The sequence below is a fragment of the Mus caroli genome, unplaced genomic scaffold (assembly GCF_978045245.1).
Source record: "Mus caroli unplaced genomic scaffold, Mus_caroli_1 scaffold_10, whole genome shotgun sequence".
In the NCBI taxonomy this organism is placed as follows: domain Eukaryota; kingdom Metazoa; phylum Chordata; class Mammalia; order Rodentia; family Muridae; genus Mus; species Mus caroli.
In genome coordinates, this window is record NW_028227265.1 from 42,055,116 (window position 1) to 42,081,972 (window position 26,857).

The 26,857-nt window shown below is 46.5% G+C and overlaps 1 long non-coding RNA gene across 4 annotated transcripts in view; it reads right to left on the bottom strand.

The window, feature by feature from the left end:
• Window positions 1-605: 605 nt before the first annotated feature.
• The window catches only part of LOC110300937 (uncharacterized), a 52,168-nt gene continuing 25,916 nt past the window's right edge, over window positions 606-26,857 (bottom strand). For 2 of the 4 annotated variants that reach the window (XR_015048619.1, XR_015048617.1), the window contains exons 2-4: window positions 8,589-10,453; window positions 5,454-5,532; window positions 612-745 (exon numbers count right to left, since the gene is read on the bottom strand). This is a non-coding gene — a long non-coding RNA (uncharacterized LOC110300937). Of the gene's footprint in view, window positions 746-5,453; window positions 5,533-8,588; window positions 10,454-26,857 lie in introns of all 4 variants that reach the window. The other 2 variants (XR_015048618.1, XR_015048620.1) reach the window with 2 other exon arrangements.

The following is a 26,857-nucleotide window of genomic DNA, read 5'->3' on the forward strand; positions in this document are numbered from 1 at the left end:
TAGATCACTAAACCAGGCCCACAAACCCAGAAAGGTGTAAGCGAGCTGAATCTGCCATCAGTAAGAGCTGTGGCCTTGAAAAGGGCCACATCTGTTTTACCACACTATTGTGGCTCTCACTGTGCAGCCTAGAAACATATAATACTCTTCAACTCCACTGTTACTGCTAATACAGGTAACACTTGCAAAATTCATACCCAATAAACAATTTAGAAGTAAAAAAACAGATTAGGAAGAGGTTCTATCTGAGATTCAGGTGGCCTACCTGCCGGGTAGGCAAGCAGGGCAGATGCTCAGAGACAGTCCACACCTCTGCTCTGTCTTGGAAGCAGAAGACAAGCAGTTGCTAAGGATGGCAGTGAAGCGTCTCCCAGATACACTTGTAAGTTGTATTCACTTTATCTTCATTCCCTCTCACTGGGATGTGGGGTTAAGTGGGCAGCTCCCCGCCAACCCACCATGCCCTTGATATTTCTCACTCATATGGCTTGAATAAAGGAAAGTGCAGGCTGACCAGGAGCTGCTGGAGTTTGGAAGCCTCTCTTGGAGGCAGCTGGTGTGTGGAGAAGCAGAACCCAGACTAACAGGAGGAACGGACACACTCAGACATTAGTATCTTTTTATTGACAAAAGTATTTGATCGAAATTGGTCTCAGGGGTAGAATGTCCATCTTCATATTGACTTAAAATATAAGATAATGCAGGGTGGGTATCCTGTTTACGTGCTTTGGACCTCTGCATGCGGCTGTGGATAAATAATCAATATTTTATCACCAAATTATGAACTAAGCTTCAATGTTTTGCAAGAAGAATCTGGCGATGCACAGTGAAACACAATAATGCTTTTGATATGCACAGTGTACTTTTTACATTTCAGTAGAGGCAGGCTCCTCTTGGCTTTCCTGAGCAGGCAGTATCCCCTCTGGTCCTAGGAAGGACAAGATGAAGTGACAGCAGGCCTGAAGGCTGCCTTGGCTTTGCTGTCTGTTTGGATGGTATGCTGGCTACTATTTGTCATCTCAACACAGCTAGAATCAGTTGGGAAGAGACCATCAACTGAAAAAAATGTCCCTCCACAGAATTTGTCTGTGGGACATTTTCTTGACTGATAATTGATGTGGGAGGGTCCATCTCACTTTGGGCAGTGGCACCCATGGGTAAGTGGTCCTAGATGGTATAAGGAAACAGGATGGGCAAGCCACGAGGAACAGGCCAGTAGGTAGTGTTTCCTTGGCTTCTGCTCTAGGTTTCTGCCCTGGCTTTCCCACAGTGGTGGACTTAGAAGCTGTAATGTGAAATAACCTCTTTCCTACCCAAGTGGCTTTTGGTCACAGTATTTCATCACAGCAGTAGAAAGCCAGACGGTTGTACTGACAGACACAGGCACCGCACCCAGGTCCTCGTTGCTTCCTGCCATTGCTTCAGCAATGTTTCTGTGTCCCCTGAAGAACCCTGCAGTCTGACGTTGAGGAGTGGAGGTGAGGGGGACAGCCTGGCTCCAGTGCTCTGCCCCCTCACCCACCCTTGTCCTATCTCTATTCCCTTATTTTTGTCCTCTGGAACACTCCCTTCATATGGCTCATGAAGTCTCATTGCCAGGTCTGCTACTGGGGACAACAACACACTACTCATTCCACAAATATGAGCAGTCTACCTACTGCTCGGCAAGCACAGAGGGGAGAGATGGGGGCGCAGCGGGAACAGAAGTAGATCTGACCGATCTGTGTTCAGCTGGGGGCAGTGAGCTAGGAAACCGCTCCAGAGAGCTCCAGAGCTGATGCTCCAGCTTCTCAGAGAAGGGCCCGGAGAAGGGCAGTTGTTTCTCTGTTCACTGATATATGGTGTGGCTTTGCCTGTGGGTTACAATGCTCTAGATATCACTTTTAGAAGAGACAAAACAGAGGAAGGAGAGACCAGTCTTTCTTTTTCTTCCTTCCTTCCTTCCTTCCTTCCTTCCTTCCTTCCTTCCTTCCTTCCTTTTCTTTCTCCCTTCCTTTTTTTTTTTTTTTTAAGACAGGGTTTCTCTGTGTAGCCCTGGCTGTCCTGGAACTCACTCTGTAGACTACTCTGGCCTTGAACTCAGAGATCCTCCTGCCTCTGCCTCCCAAGTGCTGGGATTAAAGGCATGTGCCACCACTGCGCGTCGAGACCAGTCTTTCTTTTCTTTTTCTCTTTCTTTCTCTCTTTCTTTTTCTTTTTTCTTTTTTTTTTTATTTGATACAGGATTTCTCTGTATAGCCCTGGCTGTCCTGGAACTCACTTTGTAGACCAGGCTGGCCTCGAACTCAGAAATCCGCCTGCCTCTGCCTCCCGAGTGCTGGGATTAAAGGCATGTGCCACCACACCTGGAGACCAGCCTTTCTTATGGCTTTCTCTTTAAATCTGGGATACTATCCCTAGAAATGCTCAACTCTCTAGCAGTTTACCTTTGCCTCATTGGCTTGAGAAAGTACCACATTTCCTCTTGAGGCACTGTGGGGGTGGGGTGGGCACTGCAAGGACCCTTAGTTCTGTGAAGCCTGCCTGGGACCCATGGGTAGGGGTATATCTACCATCTTGTAGGTTTAGGGGTAGCCAAGCTGGTGATATCTTAATGCCACTGGTACTCTGCTAGGAAGGGAAATGGTTGTTGTAGCTGATGGGGAGCTCTGTCCCCTGCACCTCTAACCTCTGGCTACATAGCTTGTCTGTGATTTGATGTGGTCAGCTTCCTGTAACCAGAGGGCAGCCTCTTGTCTGTCCCACTCTGTGTTGCTGTGGGGACACTTATGCTCAGTAAAGATCTGGCGAATAAGGAGATGGTGAAGCTGAGTGAAAGCATGCATGGATCTGTGTACTGTGGTACAGATGCAGAGTAGGCTGGGGTGGGCTGGTCATCCTCTTAGTGTTCTGTGAGGATAGCAGAGGTGAGGACCCTGGTGAGGGCAGCAGCTTGGGATAGAAAACCTCAGCCCCTGTTTGGATCTGATCCTAACCCAGCAAGTTCCTTGCTCTCTTACTGTTTACTCTGGACGCAGCCACTGGACAGCGTTGTGAGCAATAATTATATGAAGGCACCGGGGCTGCATGCCATTAAAGGACAGGTATCGGGCAAACACAAGGCTCTAATGCTAGACACAGAGCCTGCACTCTAAGCCATTTTCAGGGGTATATGGGCCTAACCTGTGTAGGAAGGGGATACAGGTGGAGGATGGGCAGGACCGGAAGCCACATAGGGGAGCCAGGCTCACCTGAGGTAAACACAGCTAGCTAGGTTGGCCCTTGAGGGTGGGGAGCATCATATGAGAAGAGAAAAAGAGCAGCTGGGGACCAGTTGAAGGCAAGCTGCAGAGCCCACACACACCTAGGATGCCAGTAAACATGGTGAATGCCCTGCAACTAGATTCTAGGGGTCTGGGTGGAGCACCAGCCTCGGCAAAAGACACTGTGCCACATACGGCCAGACGAGGGCTTCTGCAGTTGAGACAGGAAGGCAGTTTACACTGCAGCATAGCAGGGTATAAGTCTCACCTGAGGAATACCGAATGGCAGAGAAACACCTGAAAAAATGTTCAACATCCTTAATCATCAGGGAAATGCAAATCAAAACAACCCTGAGATTCCACCTCACACCAGTCAGAATGGCTAAGATCAAAAATTCAGGTGACAGCAGATGCTGGCGAGGATGTGGAGAAAGAGGAACACGCCTCCATTGTTGGTGGGATTGCAAGCTTGTACAACCACTCTGGAAATCAGTCTGGCGGTTCCTCAGAAAATTGGACATAGTACTACCGGAGGATCCAGCAATACCTCTCCTGGGCATATATCCAGAAGATGTCCCAACCGGTAAAAAGGACACATGCTCCACTATGTTCATAGCAGCCCTATTTATAATAGCCAGAAGCTGGAAAGAACCCAGATGTCCCTCAACAGAGGAATGGATACAGAAATTATGGTACATTTACACAATGGAGTACTACTCAGCTATTAAAAAGAATGAATTTATGAAATTCCTAGCCAAATGGATGGACCTGGAGGGCATCATCTTGAGTGAAGTAACACAATCACAAAAGAACTCACACAATATGTATTCATTGATAAGTGGATATTAGCCCAAAACTTAGGATACCCAAGATATAAGATACAATTTGATAAACGCATGAAACTCAAGAAGAATGAAGACCAAAGTGTGGACACTGTGCACCTTCTTAGAATTGGGAACAAAACACCCAGGGAAGGAGTTACAGAGACAAAGTTCGTAGCTGTGATGAAAGGATGGACCATTTAGAGACTGCCGTATCCAGGGATCCATCCCATAATCAGCTTCTAAACGCTGACACCATTGCATACACTAGCAAGATTTTGCTGAAAGGACCCAAATATAGCTGTCTCTTATGAGACGATGCCGGGGCCTAGCAAACACAGGAGTGGATGTTCACAGTCAGCTATTGGATGTATCACAGGGCTCCCAATGGAGAAGCTAGAGAAAGTACCCAAGGAGCTAAAGGGATCTGCAACCCTATTGTTGGAACAACATGATGTACTAACCAGAACCCCGGAGCTCTTGTCTCTAGCTGCATATGTATCGAAAGATGGCCTAGTCGGCCATCAATGGAAAGAGAGGCCCATTGGACTTGCAAACTTTATATGCCCCAATATAGGGGAATGCCAGGGCCAAAAGAATGGGAATGGGTGGGTAGGGAAGTGGGGGGCGCTATGGGGGACTTTTGGGATAGCATTGGAAATGTAATTGAGGAAAATATGTAATAAAAAAAAAAAAAGAGTAAAGTGAGCAGGTCTGGGGGACCTGGGGCTGCAGACTCAGGGGTGGAGGGCAGCTAGGCATTCTGCTATGTCTGGGCTTCAAGGACACTTTGTTTCCCCACTGCTTTTACTGAGCAAATAGGCCAGTTATACCCAGCAAGGAGGATGCATCCCAGGTGTAGTAGAGAGAATGCTCAGGGAATGAAGCAGGAGTAATACAGTTAAGAAAGACCACACCACAATCCATCACACTGGCTTAAATTAAGGGTGACGTCTGCAGAATCCCACGGCAGAGGCCAAGGTGGGTTATCAGCACGTCTAGGTTGCTACCCTTTGAAGCTGGAAAAGTGTTCAGGATTTCGGGAGAAATGGACATTGTGTTTGTATGTGTGCACGCGTGTGCTTGTGTGTGTGCACACATGTGTGCGGTCTAGAACTTAAGCATAGTATTTGGGGCTTAAGTTCTAGACAAACATCCTGTAATGTCATGGTAACTATGTGGACTAGAATTGCCTTTGATGCTCACTGGCAGAGTGACCTTGGTGGATCAGTTATCCTCTCTGGCTCCTACTTTCCTGCCTAGCAGAGGGCAGTACCAACAGTTGCTCTGAAGGCTCCTGTGGGTTTAGATCTATGTGTCTTGTCAGCTTCTAAGCACAATACATGCCAAGGGCTAACAGGAAAGCCCCTTTTAAGCAAAACGCACCTACCTGGGTGATACTGCTGAATCAATATTTGCTTGGAGACATTAGGCTGAGAGTATCTTCATCTTCAGGACATGCTTGGTAACTATGTAGGAGTAAAAGACAAAAAAAAATGTTCAAATGGGTTCGAACAAGCAGCACTTCTTAGAGAGAGGCAGGGGCCTTCTGTAGGTTCCTCTCTTAGAGAGAGGTAGTAAGTAGCCTTTTGTCGTTTTTTCTGGACAGCTAGAGTTTATGTCATCTTGACACAAGGTAGGGTCATCTGGGACCTCCATTTAAAAACCACTCCCATCACACTGGTCTGTAGACAGGCCCAGGGAGCATTTCCTTGAGTCATGACTGATGTGGGAAGGCCCAGTCCACCGTGGGCAGGTGGTCCTGGGTTGTATAAAGAAGCAGGCCAAGGAACTGGAGAGTTGGCTCAGCTGCTGTCCCTGAAGACTCAGGTTCAGTTCCCAGAACCCAGTTGGTATCTCACAACCACCTGCAAGTCCTGCAAGTCGGTTACAGGGAAGCGGCTAATGTTTCCTCATGGCCTCTTTGGACACTGCATGTACATGATGTGCACACATCCATGTTGGGCAAACGCATACACAGAAAATAAAAATAAATCACTTTCAAAAAGGCAAGCAATCAGGCTGAGCAAGCCATGAGGACTAGGCGCATTTTTCCATGGCTTCTGTTTCTGTCCCCACCTTTACTCGGGGATGGAGAGTGACCTGAGCTGTGAGCTCAAACAAATCCTTCCCTTTCCAAGTTTCTTTGTGATTCTGTTGTGGGGTTGATCAGAGCAACAGAAACCAAACTAGATCATACCCCATATCTGTCTTCTTCCTCTTTAAAACCTGAACTCAGTCTATAGTCTGAGAAAATGACAGCTACCTCTCTCTCTCTCTCCCCGTGTGTGTGTGTGTGTGTGTGTGTGTGTGTGTGTGTGTGTTCGAGTGAATGTGCAGTATATATGTATGTGTGTCTGTGTCTGATTTAAGGGTATGTGTTCATGTCAGGTTTATTATTCAACTGCTCTCTACTTTATAAACATGATTTCTCTCTGAGCCTGAAACCCACGGATGTTTGAAGACTGTCAGGACAGGAAGCCCCAGAGATCCTCCTGCCTCCGCCTCCGCCTCCGCCTCTGCCTCTGCCTCCTGAGCCCCAGGACTACAGGTACACAGAGCTGCTGCTTCTTTCCTTCCTTCTCTTTCTCCTCCCCTTCCTCCTCTCTTCTTCAGCTGCTGCTTTTCCTGGGTTCTGGGGATTAAACGCAAGCCCTCATGCTTGTGTGGTATTTTACCAAGTGAGCCACTTCCTCAGGTTTGATGATGGCTGGTCTTGTCTAGCTGACTGTATGAAGAGATGCCCAGGGGACTAGTGGAGCATGACTGCATGTATGAGAGGAATTTCCAGAGATGATTAGAACACCATGTGTCCTAACATGATGCTGTTACCGGGAGGTGGTGGCAAGTAGGAAGTGGGGCCTGGATACAGGAAGCAGGTCACTGGGGGATGGATTCAGGACTATATGTCACCCGAGTCCTTCCTGAATGCCCTCTTTCCAGTTTCTGGCCCACCACTATGCAAACTTCCACTATAGCCCCTCACCATAATGTACTGACGCCCCTGAAACCAGGACCTAAGAGAAATCTGTACTCCTTTAAATTGATTCCTTTAGGTCCTTTGTCACAGTGATAAAAAAGTAACCACTACCAAGAGCAAGGGCAAGGATAAGACTGGTAATGCCAGCCTTCACGTGTCTGGAGCTGGCAGCAGGCTAGGGAGAGGGAAAGGACTAGCTGGAGAAGGACCTCCTCTAACAGGGGCTGGCGGACAGAGAACACATCCAGTCCCCCAGCTCCTCTACAGCTAAGTAGGAAGGTGTCACGTCATGGGCAACTCCCTCCTTTGCTGCAAAGTTAAGACAAGTTGGTCTTGGAAACTTTGTTCTTAAAGTAATAGAGATTATGTCCCTGTGACTTTCCAACATGAGCACATAAGGATACGATGTCAGGGCTGCTTCAGTATCAATGGCCTCCACAGTAGACAGAAGGAAAGTCAATGGGCAGGCACAGCCATACAAGAGCACCCTTGAGGCCACCTCCCATTCTGAGGCCCCTAGGCTAGGAGGCTGTCTTTGTCTCTGACCACCACCACCATCTCCCCATGCACAGTTAAGGACAAAGGGGGCCTTCTTGTTTCATTTCCTTCACCATATCTTTCTCTTCCTCACCTTCTAGACTTCCCCTCTGGTGGTAATGACAAGTAAAAACCAGAGGAAACAAGGAAATAACACTGAAGTGGAGGAGGGCCTTGACAGGACAAGCCTCATGGGAGAAGGGTACTGGAAGCCCACAGTGTACTGTGTTCATGGAAATCCAGATGCTAGCTGATGGATTTTGGAGGCATGTTTGACTTTTGGAGCAGACATGGTCTGTCCTAGCAGACCGTGGTGCCCTTGATCTGTTCTGTACTAACTCTCAGCCTGTGTGTGGTGTGTCACTGCCTACAGACAGCTCCTCGGGGCACTGGGCCTGGAGCCCAAGGTTGTGAGAGGCTAACCCACATGGAACACAAACACGTCCCTCTATTCTTCCCTCCCAGCTTGTGGTGGGATTTCTGCTCCATAGCTATAGCTACCCCAGGTCAGGACAAGCCCTGGAGTGTGGTCCTGTAAGACCCCCGAAGCTGGGTCTCCGCTCAAGTCCTGGGATGAGCTGGCCAGCACCTCAGTGACCCGAGAGAAATCCACACCTGATTCAAACTGCAAGAGGTTTTATTATCAGCTAGCTGAGGACAGAGCAGGGGAGTTCACCCCGAGTGATAGTAGGGGGCTTTTAACAGCTAGCTGAGGAATTGGGAGGAGTTGGGAGGAGAGTTGGGAGGAATTGGGAAGAGTTGGGAGGAGTTGGGAAGAGAGTTCTTCTTTTCCAGTTGTCCTTGGTGAAATTTACAGGGCAGGAGTGGGGAGTGAGTTCTTTCTGAATTTTTATCTCTGTGTCCTCGGCACAGGAAGGCAGGCATCTCTGGTTGTAAAGTATAGAAACAAAAAGGCTTTTTGTTGGCTATAGAGAATAAAGAGCTTCTTTCTGGCTGTATTTTTAGAGATCAGGGAAAACAAGCTTGGGGAACATCCAGGGGCTTTACCTTCCAGGGAGAAATGCTCTAAGTCGGGGTCCCACAGTCCCAGTTCTCCTCATGGCTGCTCCATCCTCCCTTATGGATTTGTTCCAGAGTTCTGGAGAAGATGGAGCTGTGACATCCGCAAGTAGTTTGGGACACACACAAAGCTTCATGGAATGTTGCAATGAGCCCAGACCACAGCACGTGAAGGAACGCTGCAGTGTGCCCAGACCATGGCACGTGAAACCTGGAAGCTCTGAAGCTCCCCTGCAGGTGAACTTGTGATTGGGCTGCGCAGGCTTAGCTTCTGACTCAGGAGGGACCAGGAAGCCAAGTGTGTGCAGAAACATAAAGTCCACGGCGACCTGTCCCTGCTTTGTGTCATTTCTGCAGGGCGGGGATCAAGAAGTCAACAAAGGGATGGGATGTTTGCTTGGGCCTGGGTCCATCTTGTCCACTGAAGTCCACTAAGGGTCCTTGCCCTTTGCTGATACTGGGATTGGTGGGGTATGTGTCCCAGGTGACATCCCTTGTTATCTATTTCAGCCATTTACCTAGAATACATCAGCACTTCCCAGCCTTATTACACATGAGATTCACCCCAGAGTTCTTTCAAAAGTACGCATATGCTCAGCCTCATCTTCATCCCACTTTCTGCCCAAGCATCTTCGGTACAAGCATGTTTTAAGCTCCTGTGTGACTGCACCATACAGACAGTTGTATATTCAGAACTGTACCTCATAGGGAGGAGCATGGCCTTGAGAGCCACCAACTGGCAGGTCATTCTCAGGAGTCACAAGTACTGAGGTTGTCTTCCTGTGACCCTAGCTTGATGGCTGCTTCCACTCCCGACAAAGGGCTGCAATATACACATGGCATTCCTTCTATGGCCCTCCTGGGTCATCTTTCTATTTGATAAAATGCTGTGTTCTTAAATAACTACGTCTGAGGTTTCTCTAAAACTATGGTTCCTGCCACTTGATAATTGTAGCTTTCAAGGTGACCAGTGGGATGAAAAGCTGGCAATCCAGCACCGCTCCCCTTGATGTCACAGGTGACACCGTGAATTCAAAAGATGGAAGCACTGGCTGAGGAGGGCTATACCTCCTGTGTATGGAACTTCTTAGCACATGCTAGCTTGCTTCTGTGAAGAACATATTGGGCTGCAGACAGTGCTCACAAACATCACAGCTTATCACTATGCTAGACTATCACAGAGGCCCACAGTCATCTTCATTTTCAAAACTCATGGCCAACTGAAGAACATAAATTTAGCTATCACCTACCCACACCTTGGGCCTATTTGCTTCCATAATTAGGAAAGGTTATGTCTTAATAAAAATTCTTTATTTGATGAAGTGTCCAACATTCAATACTTGGCTTAAAAAAAGCCATGGCCACTCAACTTAGCCCCATAGAAGGAAAATAATTGTTTGATGAATGCTATGTGCAATTTAAAAATCAGTTCTTTGGAGGTAGACAATAGGGAAGTGGGCCACTTATCTGCTGTGTGACTAGCCTTGGTGCACTACAAACCCTGCTTTCTGTGTACAGTTACACACCAAGGAAACACGCCACCATTGCTGGGCTCATGCCTGCCATCAGCGGCAATTCTTTGGTTGGTTTGTGGTCTTGGTCTTCTGCAGCCATTCTTCCAACAGGTCTGTGGGTCTCAACCTGGCTGTTCATAGGCAGAGCTTAGAACTTAAAACATTCTGGACAGATGTGAAATCCCTGTCCCAGAGATCCTGACTCAGCTGACCTGAGATGGGACCTTGGTTCCAATGATTCTAACATAAGGGTGGGGACAGGAACAACTCCCAAAGACTGCCAGCTCTTGCCAGCAGCTGAGCAGCATGGCTTCCTCCATTTGGCTTCTCTGGCACCTGCTATGGGGACAGGAACAAGACAGACTCATGAGTCCACTGTGAGTTATATGCACAAAGTACTTGGAATCTTGTATCATCCCACCCCAGCGCCTCCTTCGCCAAACTGCCCAGATGCTCTGCACAAAGCAAGTCCTAGACTGTCAAGCCCATACAGCAGTGTTGCTCAATTGCAGTGCCTCATCTGGGTTGGTCTCATCTTGTAAAGACAGTGCTACGGCACTTTAGTCAGTTGAAGCAAGTCAATGTGTTGAGAAGACCTCATATAGGGTTTAGAAATGTATGCCAATAGATTGTACTGGGTGAAGCCAAAAGCACAAATATTAATGCCACCTGGTCACCACCTGGTCAGAATGATATCCATTTCTTCTATGTGGGTCCCTGGAAAACATCTAAATAGCTCTCTGTACACAACAGCAGAGCTCCCAGCCTTCCTCTCCAGATCCTTCACTGATCCGGTCCAGCTTCCTTAGGCCCTCCACGGGGCAGGTATGCTGTAGGCATGTGGACACCAAGCTGACCTTGAGCAACACATGCTGGGGTTCACAGCATTCAGAACACAGTGCAGACGATCCTGAGAACCGAGTTAGCAGATAGCATGTTATCGAGGCTGTAACAGATATGCCAAGCAGAGCAAAGCAAAGCAATGCTGAGATCCCTGGAGGCAGGGGCTCTCTGAGAAGGTGTCTGGGGCACTGAGGACTGCATTTCAAAGGATCACAGACAGCAGAGATTCGGGGTAAGGTCAGATGACCTGAGGTGAGACGAAAGCTGGGAAAGGGTAGTGTGTCCCGGAAGCAGAGGCCAGTCTCGTCTCATCTCATCTGTGTGCCCTGGTTGAGTGTGAAGGATGTGGTTACTTAGAATGGCGAATGAGGCCATGTGTTTCCTTAAACCAAAAAACTATGACAGAAGGGTCTACACAAGAGAAGTGACAGGGTGGGCTTTTTGGTCCTGGGAAGTCATCCCATTGGGTTGAGTTTCACCTAAGCCCATAATTAACTAAAACCAAACCAAACCCTCATACATCAATTTATGTAGGGGTTACATCCCAATAAACCAAGTTAGGGATATCTTAGGAATGCCTTTAATCCTCTTAACCTATAGGACTCCTGGCTCACATCTTAACGACAGAGAGCTTTCCTTAGCCTAATGCTGGGCCGAGATCTCCAACACAAAGCCTATTTTTTTAATTAATTTTTTATTAGGTATTTTCCCCATTTACATTTCCAATGCTATCCAAAAAGGCCCCAATACACTCCCCCCACCACTCCCCTACCCACCCACTCCCACATTTTGGCCCTGGCATTCCCCTGTACTGGGGCACACAAAGTTTGCAAGCCCCATGGGCCTCTCTTTCCAGTGATGACCTACTAGGCCATCTTTTGATACATATGCAGCTAGAGTCAAGAGCTCTGGGGTACTGGTTAGTTCATAATATTCCACCTATAGGGTTGCAGTTCCCTTTAGCTCCTTGGGTACTTTCTCTAGCTCCTCCATTAAGTGCTGAATATCTTATAGGATTTGTGGAGTGCTTGTATCTAAAATGCTTCGAACATGCACTTGCCCTCATGAATACGTGGCTGACTGTGGGCCGCTGCTACTGCCTAGCATCATGAGGGAGGGCGGGGCCATCCACCAGCTGGAGAAAAGATTAATCCAAAGGACTTTCTACCACATGCTTCCCTCCCTCACCTGTGTGAAATCTGACATCCCGAGTAAAACCATCCGTCATCAGGTGCTATCTACAAAGGAATTCTCTTTCTTCTTCAGTGGTGGGTGGAGACTGGGGTGCTGGACCCAAAGCTTTGCATCCTTAGATCTCCATTCTAACTTCCCTTCAGATGTTGACAGCTTCTCCCAAGCTGTCACTTATGCACCTGCAGCCTCCTGCTGGGTTTTGTGGCTGTATACTAAGGGGATCACACTATACAGCCATCTGCCCTGAACACACTGGAATGTCATCCTGAGGTCACAGAAGGCCTCTGCAATGCTTTCTGCTGTGTCCACCACAGTCTAAGGCACATGGAGTGTGCTCATCCATTATTTGTTGAGTAAAATTGGAATGAACAGCATTTGGTTCTGTTGCATTCTTCTGGGCGCTGAGGACTGAATGGATCCCCAGTGTTCCTGGGCTCTCGTTCCCAAGCATGCTCATGTCCTTTCTAATCTTCCTGCCTTAATCACTTTAAATGGGCTGACAAGCACAATTGACCAATTAATAGTGCTTCTGCTCTTGTTACATCATTTGTAATCCATGGTGCTCTTTCTGTTTGCAATGGCCTCTCAATTTTTCATGACTCAAAATGGAGGACGTGCATCATGAATACAGATAGCAAATTGATTAAATGTAACGCACACCCTGCTGCTTGCTGGGTTTATGCCTGTTATTAATGACAGAAATCCAACAAATGATCATGAAAACCCAGATAACATACAACCTCAAATGCAGGATTTTGGAGCAGTAGGGCCCTAAATTTTCCTAATTACAGAGTAAAAGCAGACATTAATTTCTCAGACGGCAACCTCTGTAAACAAGAACATGGCCGTGGCTTCTTTGTCTGAGTGCTTGTGGCTGAGCACAGACTGCCAAGCAGCCCAAAGACAGTGTGAGTCTCAAAAGCAAAAACAAGCCACTTCAAGGAACTGCCTTACAAGCAAAGGCTAAAGGACACTTGTGTGGAATCAAACGTATTGTCTTCTACGAGGATTGTATTTTTCCCTGGTGCTAATCTGCTCTGATCTAGTCACATCCTCTGCTGGTGTACTGTTCTGTGTGTGAGCATAAAGTCCAACAATGGAGGAGAAAGGAGGGGACCTGGCTGGATGTGTATAGGGCCTTGGACGCCAAGGGACAAGGTGGTATCCTGAAACAGGTTGCAAGGAGTACCCTTATTTCTTAAGGTAATTTAAAGTAAACTTACTTGATTTACCTATTAGTGGGAGCTGTGGGGAGGCAAGGGTTTTCTCAGCCTGAGACTTGTGTTAGCCTGAATGGTAGAGACTTGTGTTAGCCTGAATGGTAGAGATGGCTCGGCATGGTGGCTCCCCCACTTGTAATCTCAGCACTCGGGTGGTTTGGGAAAAGAGGACTTCCATGAGCTTGAAATCTATCTGAGCTCTATACTGACTTCCAGACCCATCTGGACTACAGAGCAAGTCCCTGTCTCAAGAAACTAAACCAGACCCACCGAGTACTCACGTGCCCACCCACCCAGAGGAGATAAAGTCGGTAGAGGTAAACACTGGGGCCTATCCATGCTCAGAAAGCATACACTCACAGTGCTGAGCACACCAGGCCAAGCTCCTCTCCTCTCCTCCTCGAACACAAACTGGGTATCCCGAATTGCAGGAGGACGAGTCAGGGAGGGATCAGGTAGCTGTGACTCAAGGCCACTCCCACTGAGGGCTGCATATTAATAGGTATGTACTCATGATGAGCTTAGCTCCGTTCCAATTTTAGTATATGTGCTGCCGAAGTGAGCACATAAGCTTAGCTCTGAATGTTTGTCTAGGAGTTTGGCAAAAATGTGTCTTGGCAACTTAGGGTCCACAGTGAATTTGGCAAAACCAAACTTAGACTTTTGTTGTGGGAAGTGTACAGTCTTAGGATGGAAGCCCGAAAAGAGATCTAGAACGGAGCACTTTGAAGTGAGTGGTTGGTTGAGGGTGGCAGGTACTGGGGAAACTCAGGGAGAAGAGACAGGGACAGGTGGTGGCTGCTGCCGGATCACAGAGGGAACACTGGCCAACCTCAAACCACATGTTCCAGAATTGCTGAATACAAACTTTCCTGGCAGTGGCTGGGGAGGGCTGCCTCCAGAAATACGATTCAGGGGCTTCTATCCACTCTACAGACAAAATGGATTCCAGAAGCCTATAAGACAAAACACGGTGGATGTGGGTGAAGTGTCAACTAAGATGGCTCCTAGAGTTACCCAAGGACGTGGAATCCCCTCTGTCCACACAAGCCCACCCCATTTCACACCTCTGAAGCCTTCACTGTGCTCAGGACAAATGTCTGACCGATGTATGTGGCATATTGGACATGCTACTGAGTACGATTTGGAGGAAGCTGGGACTACTGGATGCTCCTCCCTAAATTTCCGCTCTTTGGAGATAGCAAGACAGATTTCTTGTGAAAATTTAGGAAATATGCATGCTCTCCTCCCCCACTGTCATATGTCTATGTGAGAGAATAAAGAATTCACAGCTAGATCTAAAAACAGAGCCAAATTAGGAAGAGAAATACATTTACAGACCACAGCATAAGAGAAAGCAGCATACCGAGACAGGAAGGAAGGGATGAGAATTTAATTTATTATAATTAAAAACAAAACAACACCCAAACTCTTGGTACCTTTAAGCATCTCCCCCAGGTGAAGCAGATGTGCACATGCCTGGATAGAAGCGTCCTAATGTCAGATGGCATCTGACTGTCAGCTCGGACACATTCTATCCTGGGATTCACCTTCTAAAGCCAAAGAATTCCCCAGTGTCCCTACCTCTTTTGATATTTCAATTGTAAAATATTTTTCTTAATGCTTAAAATAAAAAACCACAAGCTGGTATTACTTCGGGCTAAGTACAAGTTGTTTTTGTATGCATGAACTCACTTAACAAGCCCGTGGGAAGGTCTTGGTGTCCCTGTTCACACAAGAGGGAGCTGAGGCAGAGAGGGGTTGAGTACTCGCCTGGTGCCACTAGAAAAGTGGAGCTGGGTTTGAGCCCGGGTGACCAGATCCTACCAGCTGTGTCCCGCATGCTGTGGTCCAGGAAATTTGTCTGGGGATGAGGGAGTGAAGAAAGCACAGGCGCACAGGCACAGAGACAAGCTGGGATCAGGTGGGCCAAGCTCTGCTGGAGCAGCACCAACTATACAGCAGACAGGTGTGCAGCACAGTGGGCGGGGTTAGCTAGTCTCAGTTGGACAGGCTCAGGATGCAGTCACTCAGGAGGAGGATGCTATGGTTGAGAGCTTTTGCACATACTGCCGACATTCGAACTCAGACCAGAGGAAGGGTTTCTCTGAGCCTCACCCTAGGGACAGCTTTGTCTGCTCCCATGGGTCTGAGGCAACAGGCCCTTGATATGGCTGCACTCATGTCAGTAGCACACCCTCACTCAAGGCTTCCTCAGGCCCCATACACATTTTATATCTCTGCATCATCTTTCTTCCCTGTGTCCTATTACTTGACTCGATAATCAAATGTTTTGAAAAGCATAAATCCTGCCATAATTGGTTGAACGTGTCTTCATTGATTTGGTCATTGGTCAACCAGGACAACACAGGAATAACATCCTAAAACAAGAGCCTATTCAAGTAGCAGAGACACCAACATCCACAGCATGCCCAGACTGTCCTAGCAAGGCTGTAGAAATCTCATCTTACATCTATCTTAAAGACATCTGGTCTTGTAATCCAGGGAAGGTCACAGTGGGCTCCAGGAGACTGAATTTGACTCTCTGTGCAAGCCTGCTCAGTGGCTGGACTCCATACTGGGTAGTGTACACCATGCAAATGGCACTGCCTCCTCCCCAGCTTTCACTGGCATTTACTAGATAAAAGAATGCATGTGATTGTAGATGCGAGGACTGCTTAGAAAGCACTCGCACACTTGCTTACATTCACATTTATTATAGTGTGATCCGGAGCCTAAAAAAGAATTGACATTTTACAGCAAGCAAGCTTATCAACTCAAACCGGAGAAACCTCTCATTCTCCTAACCATCTCCCCAGGAGGGATGAGAGAAGGAAGCCTCCGGCCTCCACAGCGATGCTGAAAGCCTAGGGTTTGCTTTTCCATGGTATTTCTATTACCACCTAAGTGTGGCTGTAGCAGAGCACATATGCACAGAAATGCTCTTTGCTAAATTTAAAAGAAACATTCTTTTCCCACTTACCACAGCTAAGCACTTATGAAAGATAATGTCTGGAGAGCCAGCGAAACCCACCACTCAACACGGATAAAAGACCCTCTCTGTTTTGCTAAACACTAGAGAACCGGTGGGGTCTGAGCACAGCAGCAGCTGTTGGTGACATGGTAGGGCACATCTTAAGAGCAGCATCCCTGCCTGCGCCCATCACACTCTAGAGAGATCCAGCAACGCTAAGGCAGGCACTCAAGAACCCCGTTGTCTTGTCTTGTCTTGTTTTCCCCACATGCTCAGTAATAGCAGCAGCTTTGGCAGTGTCAGGCCTCAATCAGTCAGGAAGATTTGTTTAGAAATTGTGACCGGTCACAATGTACCTCTACTTAATCTTCACTTTTACAACAAGTCATTTTTATTACTCAGGCTGCTGTTTGGTGGAGTGTGGCCTGCCCAACTGAAACCACTTCCTCAGACACCCACAGAGCCACTATCATGGATGCCTGCAGGGCACTGATAACCCAGAGTGGGAGGTGGGGTGAGCTCATCTTTGACACTCTTTTGACGGTTGCCACATCTGGTGTGGCCCAGGCCTGGTCTGTATTGACAGTTAGTCTAATGGTAATGGGGAGATTTTGATTTTAGACTCATGTACCTCATTTCCTTGTGAGGTGGACAAACCCGTGTAGATATAAGATTAGGTTGTGACAATGTGCACAGAAGTCTCCCACGGACAGCATTATCTAGCCCAAGATGACTGTGGTACTTAGTGTTTCTATTGCTGTGATAAAATACCGCAATCAAATGCAACTCTTGGGGGAAAGGGGTTTATTTTAGTTTTCATGTCCTAATTACAGTCTACCTTGAAGAAAAGCAAGAAAGGTAGGAAGGTGGAGACAGGAACCAAAGCAGAAAACAGAGAGACTCCGCTTACTGTCTTCCTTCCCATGGCTTGCTTAGCTTGCTTTCTTATAATAGCTTGCTTTCTTACACAACTGTGAACAACATGCTTAGGGGTGACACACTGTTCCTTGGGCCCGCCTACATCAATTTTCCATCAATAAAATGCATCAAAGGCCCACACGCCAGTTTGTTAGGGATGCTATCTCCACGGAGGTTCTCTCTCCCCAGATGATTCCAACTTACCAACGTATCAAGATGACATAAATTAGCCAGGAGAATGACTAAATTAAACAGTAAGTTAACATAAATTTCAAAAGCCCATTAGCCAAGTCACAGCTACAAAACACTCCGATTAAACCTTTTCAATGGCTTATAGTCTTAATAACAGAACCATGGCATGTGACGATGGTAACAACCCAGGCAGATGATGCTAAAGGGAAGAATTTCCAAACACTAATAAAACAGACTGAAAAATGGAACAGAAATGGTAAATCAGGAGTCGGTCCCTAACAACTTGGGAATATTCTATATGCCACAGATGTTTGTGAAGCTGGAACACTACAGAACACAGGGTACTGAGTTAGGAAGGGCTAGAATAAGGTTGCAAGCGTCGCTAACGGTGTGGAAGTGTCCCAGCAAACAGCTCCGACACAAGATGGCTGTGGCTTTGCAAGCTCTCTAGCAGCCCTGTGGGCTGGGAAGAGCACAGTTTGGAGGCAGAATTTAAAGCTGAATGGAGAAAAACTGTAGATTTTGTCTGAAATGAGATTCTAGTACCGGTGTAGACATTAGGTGATGGTGACCCAGGGAGATCAGCATGGGGGCGGTATCACGGCTGCTGTCCTGAGGGCCAGGAGGCAGCCAGGAAGGCTTCTCTTTCCTCACTACTCAACTGCTTTCCAAAATCATAGTGTGCTAACACTGTCATTAACAATAGATAGTAATATAATAATGCTTATAGAAGGGGTCTTTCCTCCTTAGAAAGGGTAGACTGGATAAAATGCTGACGGATGGAACAAACCTTATTTTTATTTTGTCTGATGGCTTTCTGAGCTCACACCGATGCTCACTGCACTCACCATGGTGTTTCATAACAGTCAGTTTTATCATCTTAACGGCTCGAGGAGACACTGTGATGACAGCACTTTGTAGATAGAACACCTGAGGCCTGGCGAGCTGGGTTTTTTTGCCTAAGACCACACGGCTAGCAGGAGCAGAGCTGCACTCCCAGTGACCAGGCTCCATGGATCCTGAATCCACTGTGTGATACTGCCTTTCAAGCAAGGGGTGGGGCATGGTCTGACTTTTTTACTCTAATTTCTCAGGTTCTGAACATTCGAAAGATTAAGTCAACATATGAAACAGTTCTAATGCTCTGGGAAAGGAAAAACAGTGAGAAAACTCAGCCTTAAAATGCACCTAATGTCTTCATAAATTATACATTGGACCTTAAGAGAATTATACATTGTACAATATATGTATATACACTGACCCTTAAGGTCCAATGTATAAAATTATATATATATATATATATGTATGTACATATATATGTATATATGTGTACATATGTATACATGTATATATGTATACATATATATAATTACACATTGGACCTTATGTGTCCTTTTGAGAATTAAATTGCCCAAAAATGAAACAAAAAGATAGACAGCTGGAGAGACATTTTTTTACATAATTCCATGATAATTTCACACTGAGATCAGATTAGAAGAGGACTAGGACACATCACCAAGGATAAATTCCCCCAAGTGACATTCAGACTAATCCTAACAGAATGAGGCATGACAGCATTCGTGTGAAGTGCTCCCTGCCACAGCAGCAGGGCAGGTGCTAATGTTAACAGCTCCCAAAGAGCTGCAGCCTGAAAGAGAGATGTCCTGTAGGGTAAACTGCCTTTCCCTGTGAACACATCAAGAAACACTTTCACCTGTAGTCTTGATTCCCAATAAAGCAGCACCCCTCACCCACTCACTCGGCAAATATCTCCAGCGCTCCAGTGAGCCTCCAATTAACAAGATGCACTTTCTACTCCACAAGAAGTCCACTTAGAGGATATGAGTTTGGATAACCAATTACAGTCGTGAGCTAAACATTACCAGTGCTTCCATGAGCAGTGGTGTCTTTAAGAAATGGGCAAGAGTCTTCAGCACCTGCTTAAAAAAAACAAAACACCATGCGAAGTGAGGAAAGGAGAAGAGAGTATGCACAGGAGGAGAAATGAATCAAATGGACCAAATCATCGCAGTGAGCACCCAAAGGCATGCTCAGAATGTTAAGAACACATATGCACGCGCACACACTTCAAAAGACCCCAACTGAATCAATAGGGATGAAGACTATAACATCATATTATATATTATATACATATATACATTCACATACATATTACACAAACACACACACATATTACACACACACACACACAAACACTGGAGATTAGAGAGGGAAGCATCAGTGAACATGAACATGTAGACTGCCTATAGAAAACATTAGCCATGAAACACAAGCGAGAAGGATTTCATAAGTCAGAGAGCAGCATAGGCTCTGAGGGAACTCCCTAAGGTTTAAAAATGAGGATCCTCAAATTCCAATTGTAACCAAATAATAAAACCACAGATTGATGAATTGCAATGGATACACAGCAAGTTCCAGCAGGGTATGCTATTGCCAATCTGTACGGTAAACATAATGCTGCTTTCCAGGCAGAAATAACAGCCACGAGAAGACAGTGGCCCGTCTTCTCCCCACCCCTTACAGCACACAACAGATACCAAGTAGCTGTAGCTTACTGAAGGGGATTAAAAAAAAAACACCCAAACAAGTTAGGTGTGCAATTTTATATCACTGCAATTTCTGAGCCATAGAAATACAAAGAGGATCTTGAATCCCACACCTCCCCAGAAACAATCGAGTCACTTACAGTGGGCAGAGGACTGCAGTGGCCTCAGACAGATGTCTCCATTGGAAAACCATAGTGAAGAAGAAGAAACGGAAGGGGTGATGGCATTGTATAAGCTCCCACCTGACCCAGGGGAAATGTTTCTAGACATTTAGAGGTAGAAAACTACGAAGTAAAAGTGTGAGCATTTTATTTTACATATAAATCAATAAAAACCAGCAGGTCTGCACATAGACTGGGTTACAACTGCCTGCCTTTGGGAGTGTAACCAGGGGAGAAGATTGGCCTGTGTATAAGCCAATAACTAAAAACCTACTTACACGACCTGTCTGAAGGAACTCCAAAAATGTCCTCCTAATGCCATGAGATGGTCAATGAGCTGCGCACATGTGTCCTGCTGTGACACCTCAGCACAGGGCAGAGGGCGGTGGAGTGAGCTGACCACAGACTGGAGTCTCTGGAAGCATAAGCTAATGTCAGCCTTCCTTCCTCACCACAGGATGATTGATGGGAAGCTGACTAGGGAAGCTACGCCCTGATGTCAGAATTTGCCAGTCAGTGGGATATGCACGCACTTACTCCAAAACCACAGATTTGGGATTCCACAGATGTTCCAGCCACTGTCTATGCCGTGTGCTCCCAAGTGTGGGAGAGTGCATTCCCAGACTGGCTTTTGACCCTGCAGCTGAGTCTGTCAGGAAGCAGGGGATTCCTCTTGCCGTTCTCTCAGGAACTCCTCTGTTATATAACATTACCCTTTGTTACTCTGCGTGCCTCTGAAACAAGATCCCTGCCTCAGAGTATCTCATACCCTGTGTGCACTCTGTCCACTGTGTATTTATATATGACAATAAATAGCTTTCTGCAGTGACTGTAATAAGGGTTGAACTTTTTCAGTTCATTTATGATTAGAAGTAGGTAATTTAATGACATGGGTGGGGGCTGTCATTAGGGCAGGCCTTGCTAAGGTAATTTCCAAACCCCATGTGAGGACATGTCTACCTACAGGCCGATCTTTACTCCCCCCTACTGTGCAGGTCCCAGCAGGACAGTGAACCCAAGAGGAGGTTGGTCTCACTCCAGTCTTCAAGCTGGACACCAGAGCATTTTCTGGCTGAGCCACTGAACTTGCTCGTGGTTTTTAATAATCACCCAATTAAATGCAACTGTTGAGATATATCCCAATTTAAAGTGCACAATAAAAACCTGGAATACAGCCCTGGGAGTGTGGAACAGTTTCTGAAAAGCAGGCAGCAAGGAAATTGCTGAGCTAGGTTTTTCCTTCCCAATTACACACACACACACACACACACACACACACACACACACACACACACACACACAAAGACTCCTCCTGTGTATAATGAATGCATGCATCATTTCCACACACCCTTCCTACAGACTTCCAGCCTGCAACTCAGACACAGGTATGAGAGGAGTTTGACACTTCTGGTGGCTTGAATATGAAATGTCCTCTTGAGATTTATATGCTGAACACTTGGTCTCCAGATACTGGTGGTGTTTGAGAAAATTCTGGAAATGTTAGGAGATGGATCTAACAGGAGGAAATAGGCCACTGGGGGGGAGGGCACCTTTGAAGGTACCTGATCCACACCTTCCTCAGTCACGGGCCACTCTCCTCTGCATGCTCCTGTGGACACCATATACTGCCTCACTACAGGCCCAGAACCAAAGGAGCCAAGGACTGTGCATTGAATCCATGCAAATCAGGAGGAAAGGAACCCTCCCACCTTTCAGTTGTTTATATGTCAGCACAGGGAAAGTCTAACACAATGCCCGACTGTTCTGCCACTGGGCTGAGAAAATGGGTGCTGGTGACAGATGCATCCCATATCTGCAGGAAGTGCTTCCAGCACCCATCACTGCAGTCGCAGCTCCAAGCTTCAAATGAGCACAGCCATTTGGAGGCATCACCCACGTAGGATCATCCTGCCATATGGGTTCATAAGGCAGTTTGGGTAAAAGAATAAGAACGGGAAGAGACAGCCAAGGTCAAGATCAATGGGGACAAGAGATAGCATAAATGAATCTAAAACATGAGATGTGATATGGGAAGAGATTAGGACATGCCCAGCTGACATGGGATCATAATGCAGGGTACACACCCCCCACAAATACTAACACCCCACATTCTACCACACACCCCACATATACTACACCACTACACCACACACACACACACACACCCCACATATGCTATACCACACACACACCATTCACACACATATACACACACACTCTCACACATACACTCACTCTGCATAACTTCCATGGATAAGTAGGATAAACATCCCAACACCAAATGGGCAAAGTGTTTGAGTGGGTACATCATAGGTAGGAAATATCAATAGCTGATGAAGATGAAAAGTGGCTCGGTCTCTTCAGTAATAAGAGACTTATACACGGGAGCAAATCATGCTGCCTGGCAACTATGGAAGGCAGCGACATTTCAGTGTCCAAATAATATTAAGAGTTGGTAAGGATGCAGGGAAACAGGTGGGAATATAGACAGAAACCTCCATTTTGGAGCGGTTTGCTGTCGACATCACTTTCTTATATGGTGAGCTCTGCATATTCTAGGACCCAGCAATCCCACCGGCAGGCGCACAGCTAGAGAAATCACAGATGTCAGAGGTTTCTAACAGCAGAAAACCGGGAGAGCCAGTGGCCTGGGGTGGGAGAAGAGCTCTGCAAACTGCAGCCCAGGCATGCCGTGAGAATGAATGGGAACCAAGTGGATCTGGTAGATTAATGATCATGGGAAGGATGAAAAAGGCTGGTTGCAGAAAGACACACAGACAGTACTGGTAGAGGGGACAGGACCTTTAAAGAACAGTTCTATCTAGCTGCCCAGTGCTATTGCCTTCACACTGTGCTTGGATGTATGGAAGTGTCTAAGAGGGTGCAGACACTGATCGGGAAGGGGAAGGAATGACCGAGGAGATAGAATAGCGATCTGTCTTGGGAGGAGTCTAAGTGATTAAGTTCTCTGTAATGCTTTAGTTATTTTTCAGGGCTTTGGTATTTATGCATTATTGAGTAATTTAAACCACACACCAGAAAGTCGAAGGGAACCGCGGGAACACTCTAAGAAGGGCAGAAAGAGAGGAAAGAGGTGCCCAGAGATGCAGGGTCTATCACCTCACTGAATTCCTAACAACAATGACTGTCCCAAAATCATCTTTGGAAGGCTGCTGGCATGGAACACCCCCTGCCCCTCCTAGTCCTAGGCAACTCTGTAGGGCTCACAGGTATCCTCTGCCTCTGGGGTCGGGGAGGGGGTGTGCTCTCCTCTCTCCACAGGAGAAGGTTGAGCTCCAACTCACAGGACTCAGGCTGCAGTCTAGGAATCGCAGTGGGAGGGAGCTCACAGGAGGATACACAGTGGGTAAATGACTCTTTATCAGCTCCTGATTAAATGGTTACATCCACGTTAGCAGCCAAAATAAAGTCCCCAAATGTAGTCTCAGGGTAATCATATTGCAAAACAATACAAAATGGCAATAACTCTGCTTTCTTAAGGCGGAGGTCTGAAACCTACAGTTTTCACCGGGAGCTCCAACTTGCTATAACGCACAGCCGTTAGAGAGCAGATTTCCTTCCTAAATGTTTTGAAATCCACGTCCTTTTTAATTGCCCAGAATTCATGTCACTTGTGTGAAAAAGCTATAAACATACACAATCATAAAAACACACTTAGACATCCTGCACAAAATCAATGGCGTATTATTGTAGTTTATTATTCCTTGTGGAGTTCATACTGGTCTTCCTCCTTTGATATTTATTTATAAGGAAGAAGCGAAAGAGCATAAATGTCACACTTGGGACAATACTAACGCTAGAGCTGAGCGGAATACAGACAGCAGCCGCCTTAATTTAGGAAAGTGGAGCGGTCTCTGCGAAGCAACCTCCCATAATGGAGGACAAAGCTGAAGGTCATGGTATTATTCATTTAAAAAGACACTGGTAAGGGTGAGAATTGAGGTTCTTAAGATCTGGAGTACAGTTTTCTTGCTTAAGTGACTAGTTCCTTCATGCCTGGTATGGCAAGGCAGCAGGGGTGGGGGTGGGGATAATAAATACTGTAAGAAAGAAGACAGTCCCTGCTCCTGGGTTTTGTGGTTTTTCTACCCTCAGGGAAGGTCTTCTTAACTTTACTGCTCTTATAGAAAATTAACTGTAACCTTCTCTTTAACAAAAAGGTCTCATGACAACCAAGTGTTGTCAGAGCAGAGTGAATCCCTCTGGGGAAGCAGCCTGCACACCAACACACTTACAGCTGAGGTTCTCTCAGTTCAAAGATGGCAAGTGAACACCATACACAGCCTGGCACAGGCAGAGAACACAGAAGCAGCCAGCCTCAACAGCAGGCCCCACTCTGCCTCCTTCCCGGGTCCCTTTTCATGCTAGGCCTGCAAGTTTATCGTCTGGCAGGCCAGGAGAATACTGTGGTGATGGGAAACCATGAGTGGTTATCTCATAGGCAATGATTTCAGCTGAGCCACCAGTGAGCAGGAGAGGAGCTGAAGGAAGGACTGTGCTTGCTCTAGGGTGATGGCCGAGACGAGGAGAATGTGGTTTGGGTCCTTTTGTATGCATGCTGATCATTGTTCTAACGCAGCTGTGATGCTCAGAGTAATTTTGGGGAGACTCCATTCTCACAGTTCTCCTTTTGATGTTAACCGCACTCCAACTTGAATGGTGGTTTCTTCCTCAGAGCTGAAGAAATAGAAGCAGAAGTTGGGAGGAGGGTTCCCTGACTCTGACATTTGGCTTCTCACCCTGAGTCCCGTGCCTGACTGAGCTGGCAGCAGGGAAGCCTCCTATAAGGCTCCAGGGTACCCTTCAGCCAGGAACTGTGCAAAACAAATGACAAGATGTTTGCTAACAGCAGTGGGGCCCCTTTCTCTATCAGAATGATTACCACACCAAGGAAGATCATAGCTGTTAGTGAGGTTGTAGGAAAAGAAACCTTTGCCCAGTGCTAGACTATGAATGTGAATCAGGACAGCCATTGTGGAAAATAACACTGAACAATCCCCCAACACAGCTGCTTTCCTAAGGAATGGAAATCAGTATATTGAAGAGATATTTGCTACCTATGTCCACTACAGCATTGATCACAAGAGTCAAGATATGGAAGCAACCTGTATCCATCAACGAGCGAATGAAGAAAATGTACACACAGACGGTAGACTAGACACAGCCTTTAAAGGGAGGAAATCCTGTCATGTGTGGCAGGGTGGATGAACCTAGAGGATAGCGTGTTAAGTGAGATAAACAAGGCGCAGAAAAGCAAGTACTGTCTCATCTTGTTCACGTGAAACTGAAAAATAGCAAGCTCAGGAGTAGACCAGAAGGGCGGGATCCAGAGTCAGAGCAGAGGGGAAACAAAGTATAGAGCAAAAGCTACATGCTTTCAGCAAGGTGGAATGCGTTTGTGCATAGTGAGAATGGAAATGCTAAGGCAGAGTGTATTTAAAAGCCAATAAACAAACAAACAAAAAAGCTGATAAAAAGTAGATATAAAATAGTTTTAATCCATAAAAAATAAACACAGGAGGTAATACATTTGTTACTGTGATTTAATTATCAGCAATTCAGAAAATATTGTCACATTTTATCACAAATATACTAAGATATACAATTATTAGCTGTCAGTTAACAACAAAAAGATGGCGGGGGGGCTTCCCCTTCTCTGAGAAGGAGAGGGTGAAGAGGAGGGGGAGGAGTTTGTAAGGGTAGAGCTGGGAAGAGAGGAGGGAGGAGAGGCTGAGATTGGGATGTAAAATGAATAAACAAACAAACAAACAAATATATGGGAAAAGAAAGGAAGAAAAAAATAGCCGCCAACCTGATGCTAACTACTGCCTGGGGTTACACAGAGCGCTTGTCGATTAGTGGGAGAGATGAAGCCAAACACATCTTACTCAGCCAGCTATACAACACAGTCACATGTGTGAAGGACTTTATTTTGAGATCACACACACACTCTCTCTCTCTGTGCATGTACACACACACACACACACACACACACACACCACCTCACAGATATCTTCCCAGGGTTTTCCTTCATTTTCCATTTACTGTGTTGGAAAGCACTGAGCTTGGGTGGCTGGAAGAGTGCAATGGGTCTCTCTGGGAAGACAGCTACACCCAGCAGTGCTGTGTCCCCTCAATCACTGACAGCACAGAAGGGCAATCAGTGATGGTGGCTGAACCTTAACTAAAGCCACCTTCCAGAGGGCACCAAGCTTGTTCTCACGTATGAGACTCTGAAGCCACCAGATGGGCGAACACCGTGATCTCTGTGGTGTGTTGCTTCCATACTGGGGTGCTGCTTAGGGTGCTCTGATGAGGCAGAGTTCCTTTACCTGCCGGAGCAGCCCCAGGAGGTCTGCATGGTTACAGTAGGTAGCCCATCTTACAGATAAGGAAACCAACCAGTAAGTTAAAGTGGCTTGCATGTTCCCATGGGGCAGGCAGGAGATCTGGGGTTCAAGGTTGGTGAAGTGACTCTAGTTTGCTGTAATTGCAGACTGAAGAGAGATGGTATTTAAAATACTTTTAAAGATATGAAATTCATTCTTAGTGTAATTATAGATATCAGATCCCAATAACTTATATTAAAAATCCTCCAAGAAGCAGCACCATGAACAAACAACTGCAAAGAGCAAGAGGCAAATCAACTCCTG